Source organism: Lynx rufus, unplaced genomic scaffold (genome assembly GCF_022079265.1).
Source record: "Lynx rufus isolate CCGP_SWC_20201006 ecotype Redwood Valley unplaced genomic scaffold, mLynRuf1.p SCAF_6, whole genome shotgun sequence".
Lineage (NCBI taxonomy): Eukaryota > Metazoa > Chordata > Mammalia > Carnivora > Felidae > Lynx > Lynx rufus.
This window is the reverse complement of record NW_025814878.1, coordinates 33,540,341-33,546,070: the sequence shown is the minus strand read 5'-3', so window position 1 is coordinate 33,546,070 and position 5,730 is coordinate 33,540,341.

Here is a 5,730-nt window from a genome sequence, read left to right as displayed (position 1 = left end):
CACTGTATATATTCAGTGTGGATTCTTTCAGTTGGTGTCAGCTTTCTTTTGTGAAACAGAAATGGAGTCCAGAGGCCAGCAGGGGGAGCGGTCACACTGAACCACTAGTTGCAGCCCTTGTCTGACCTTAGAGGAAGAGAGGTATTATATCTTTCATTCCCATTAGGAAGAAGTCCTCTCACCAGAGAAAGGAAGATTTTCTCCTTGCCCAGCCAATTAGAGATGGCCACAACTAAGCCAATGAAAAGCCACTGCTACACTTGGGACTCCCAGTTCATACCAATGGACTTTTTGCTTATAACTGCCCCTCTCAACAACCCTTTCCCCTTTCTTCTATAAAAAAGCATTTCTCCCCTTTGTTCTCCAGTCTTGCCTATATGGTTTTTGCGGTTGTTTGCTTGTCCTGAATTGCAATTCTTCTGCTATTCCTGAATAAGACCATTTTGTTAGTAAAATAACTGGTTGTTTTACCTTCAAAGTTGACAATTTGCAAATACACATAAGTTTATAAAACAGTAGTTTACTAACACTATAGGAAATGGCATATTTTACAGTAATTGTACTAATGGTTTGGCTAGTCATACATCACCTATTGTAGAGGAGATAATGCAACTTTATTCCTTTGCAACAGGCCTAACTAAAAACCAGTGAATTATTTCAGGTATTATATCTTGATTTCATTAAAATAAGTTAAACCTGATTCCAAACCAAGTTTGAAAAAAGAGAAACAAAAATGCTAAAGTACACCACCTCCTTCTTTTCTTTCTGTTGAATAATTTCTGTTATCCAATAAGTTTTATATCTACCAACAGAACTCTAACCTATCAAACACTCTGAAAAAGTGATAGCACTAAAACTGAAATTTTAGTAGTTCTCTGATTCTCTACTCATTTTTTAAAAGAAAAGTTTGTGGACCCTCTTTTCCAGTCACTGGCTACATATCTACCAATAAAATTTAGATCATGGTCCAGCAAAACTTTTTATTGAAAGACCAGATAGTAAAGATTTTAGGTTTTGCTCACTATGCAGCCTCTCTTTCAACTACTCAACTCTGCTATTGTGGCTTGAAAGCAATCATAGACATGACAAAAAAAATGAATGGATGTAGCTATGTCTCAATAAAACTTATTTACAGAAACAGGCAGTTGGCTAGATACGACATTGTGATTTATAAGAATTATTTATATTTGGTCATTCACACATATATTTCTTACACATGTCTGGTCTTCATTCACAGTTCCTGGCTTATAGTTTCCAACACCCTTGGAATTTCCTGAGTGATAAGAGCAATGGAAACATTTTGTGTTATAATACTTGGTCTCTTGTCCTTAGTTCCTGAAAATGCTTCAAAGCCATAAAAGTAAAATAAGGGTCTTATTATTCATAACAAGCTTTTTCTACACAACTGGGTTTATGTTAACGAAATGACTTCTGGAAAGCACCTGTGGATGGGGGTGGTGGTTGCCAGAGTAACCAAACATGAATAGAGGTGGAACTTTCAGTCCCAAGCTCCAATTTCTGAGGAAGAAAGAGGGGCTGGAGGTCGAACCAGTCACCAACGGCCAATGATTTAATCTATCAATACCTATGTAATGAAGACTCCATGAAAATCCAAAAGGAGGGGATTCAGAACACTTAGAGGTTGGGGAATCAGAACTATTCCAGGTGACAGTGTCCCGGGCCTCCAGCTCTATAAGGAGAGAAATTCTTTTGTTCAAGTTCTCACCCTATGTATCTCTTCATCTGGCTGTTGATTCCTATCCTTTAATATCTTTTGTAATAAATTTGTAATCTAGTGAGCAAATGGGTTTCCTCAGTTCTGTGAGCCATCCTCACAAATTAATTAAACCCAGGGAGGAGGTCATGGAAACCTCTGACTTATGACCAGTTGGTCAGAAGTACAGGCAAGGACATGGGCTAGTGATTGGCACCTAAAGTGGAGGGCAGTCTTGTGGGACCGAGCCTTTTACCTGTGGAATCTGATTATATCTTCTAGTAGCTAGTGTCAGAATTGATTTGAATTCTCGACTCCCTATTGGCATCCAAGAATTGCTCACTGGTATGGGGAAGCCTCCAAACATACACACTGGAATTATGTCCAAGAATCTAATTTACTGAATCTAGCCCAAGGGCTGCAGTTGGATAGCTCCTGATATAGATTTAAAATGTGCTGGAAGAGAAAACTATAGTCTTGTAATATTGTCTGTATTACAATGGAACCATGATTCCCTGTAAACATAGAAGAAAACACCCTCCTTTATTTTCTCCAATAGTCTCTAGTTGTTGCATATTTTATTTTAAATATAAGCATACACCTAAGGCCAAAATATTAAGAGTTAAAATAAATAAGCATAGAAAAACATATTCTGTGACCCTCATATCAAATAATGTTCATGTATTAATTTATTTTATACATATTTGTAGGTTGAGTATGATATGTATTACTGTGCTAGGTACCATAAAGGATGCAAATATGGGTGAGATTTAGACTCTTTCATCAGGAATTTAAGAGCCCAATAGGGAAAATAGCACATATTCATAAATATATATGGTACACAGTATACAAGGAAGTATATCACAAAAGAAATAAAAATACATTTTTTTTTAGATGAGGGACAAATTACTCTTGACTGGCTTGAGGAAATGTAGAGTCTTGGGAGGGAGATCAGAGCCTTTTTCATGAAGGAAATGACATACAAACCAGGTCTTATAGATGTAGGCAAGTAGAAATCTGAAAGTTAACACCAAGAGAAAGGGCATTTAAAAAACAGAACAACATAAACAAAGCTAGTGAAAGAAAAACAAGCAAACGGGGGGGGGAGGAAAGAAAGATTGTATATAATAAAAATGAAAAATTACTTTTTATAGGAATGCAAGGTAAAGGGCTTACCGTAGATGAGGCCAGATAGTTAAGAACAAGTCATTAGTGGGACCTAAAAGGAGTTGAAGCAGAGTAGATCCAGGCTTTCATAGTCTGGAGCTGACAGTTTTTTGAGCCATATTTAGGAACAAGAATACAAAATTACATATAAAAATGAGCACATATTTGGAATGAGAAAAGAAGTCACAATGAATTCGGAGATTTAAAAGCAGGCAAATACTACAAATATCCCAAATCCAGAAACTACGGAACACTTGAACTCCTTTACTCTCTAACACACCTCCTTTCCCTACCCCCATCCACTGGCTACTTGTTAACCATGGCTCCATATGCCAAGGAAGGTAACTCAGATTTTCTTCTAGCACAGCTGATCAAAATTTGCTTATTATTAATAGTATATAAAATTTCTTTTGGCTTCACAAAATATTACTGATAATGAAAAAATATTTAAGGCCATTGCCAAATTTAAGAAAACCTTTAAATTGTGAGATTTCAAGTTATTTCAAAGTATTCTGTGCAGTGACAAGTTGTAAATATTCCTTGGATTGATGCCAAGTCAATCATCAGTCACTGATGTCCTTATTTAGTGGCATTTCATTAGGTTTATGTTATCTTTGTTGGAGGAAGTACTATATGTCGATAATTTAAATCTTTTACCAATGTGTTCATATGATTCATGCCTCATCATTAATCGGTTTATCAAACTGTTCAAGAGCCTATTCATTATTTCCATTTGCAACGTATTTCTTCCTCTTAGTGAACATACCAGGAGAAACCTCATTTGATGAAAAAGCTTGCAGTAAGGCAAAATCTATGGGCCACTGAAATAGCATTTTGGATAATTTTAATTACAAATTATGTATTTCTATAGTTTGGTAACTTTATTGCCTATTTCAAAAATCAAGTGCACTGGTAGCACTTGCTTGTTTTAAATGTTTAAAAAATATAAACACTGCACCAACTTATGGAGTCATAAAACAACTAATATTTCCTCCTAGTAAAACAGAATTTACCATGCTATATTTTTAGTGCCATCTAGCGTTAAAAGGTCTCATAGATGAAATAAATAAGCAAACAATTTAGTTTTAATTTTTTGTCAACACATACTCTTTGGTTCTACATCCCGGTGATTCCATCCAAGATTTTACGTTAAATATTGACAATAAAATAATTGATAACAATGCCATAGGAGTTTCTAGAAATTAAATTAATTACTATTAAGAAGAGGACTTAAGTCATTCCTTCACTATTCTATAGAAGGTGTCACTCAGGACATCAGCTACCATAACAGACTAGTTCTCATTGAAATGCCACATCAGGTATACTTTTGTCATGGACTCAGGTCTAGAAAGATATGTTTGACTCAAATCAAGTTGAATTTAAACTGCATATGATATTTCCTTAGGGGTGCCTGGGTGGCTCAGTTGGTTAAATGACCAAGTCTTAATACCGGCTCAGGTGTTGATCTCAGGGTTGTGAGTTCAAGCCCCACACTGGGCTCCACCCTAGGCATGGAGCCTATTAAAAAAATTTTAAATGAAAATATAAACTGCATATGATATCTTTTTTTTTTTTGAGAAAGAGAGAGTAAGGGTGGGGCAGAGAGGAAGAGAGACAGAGAGGGAGAAAGAATCTTAAGCAGGCTCTACATCCAGCATGGAGCCTGATGCAGGGCTTGATCTCACCAAGTAGCTTAACTGACTGAGCCACTCAGGCACTCCTGATATCTTTTTAAATAAGGATATTCTATGATTATAGCTCTACCAAAAGCAAAAAGTTTTATTTAGTAAATCAGTATGTTTATCATCATCATCTAAAAATAGATGTTTAAGTTATTTAATTTTATCAAAATAGCATAGTTTGCTTGGTTTTACTGTTTTTACCCTACAACAAACAATATTTGGCTAACGAAAGTTTACTTAGACTATTTTTTTGTTATGTATGAAACATATAACTAAAGATTTAAAAATTTCTGCATTGACCCTATGAAACAGTTGAACTTACATGCTTAATAACCTCATACTGCTCTTTCATTCAGAGAATTTTAGACAGAGAAAGAAAGTCAAAGGCAATTACAAATTTTTTAAAAAAACAATACAAATACCACAAGATCCAGAAAATAGCATCATGATTTTACCCTAGGCCAATTTTTTAAAATTCAGAGTAGCAAACTTCACTCCCCTCGGCTCACAAAGGCATTTGTAAGGATGTAGCAATACCACACAGTGATGGCTCCCCATAGACACTGGTGCTGTTATGTGAAGGTGGGTGTTCACGTTTTACTCCTTGTGTGTCAGTCACGGGGTCATCCGCCTCTCAGTCTGCCTGTTTCTGCAGGGTCAGTTACCCCAGTGTTCAGTCTAACCCAGGCCTGCTCAAGCCAGGAGCCACTAACGTGTATTATAGGATCTTTATGGTATCCCAGGAAGTTATTTTGGATAGAATTTTGGATATAAGTTATTTTGAGAAGTTATCAGTCAGCAGTAAGGCATACCGGGGAGGGGGGGCGGGGGGACTGGAGGTGCAAGGCAAATGAGTAGTGCCTGGCAGGAATTCCCTTGATTGAGATGGAATCTTGGGTAGCAACAGTAGCAATAGGAGTGTACAGATGCACATGAAAATCTGCATATTATGTGACAAGCAACACACTTAAGTCTATCTGACTAGTAGGCCAATAGAGTACATTTTCCTATAAATTCATCTCTGATCCATAAGCATTTATTTTTTCTCTCATGTGGGATGCTCTCCACTACTGCGCTGTACCTTCTAGGTACTCAATAAATATACTCTGAAGGGTTTTTCCCTTTAAAAAGAGCTAGTGAAAATGAGAAAAATTTTGGATGTAGAGA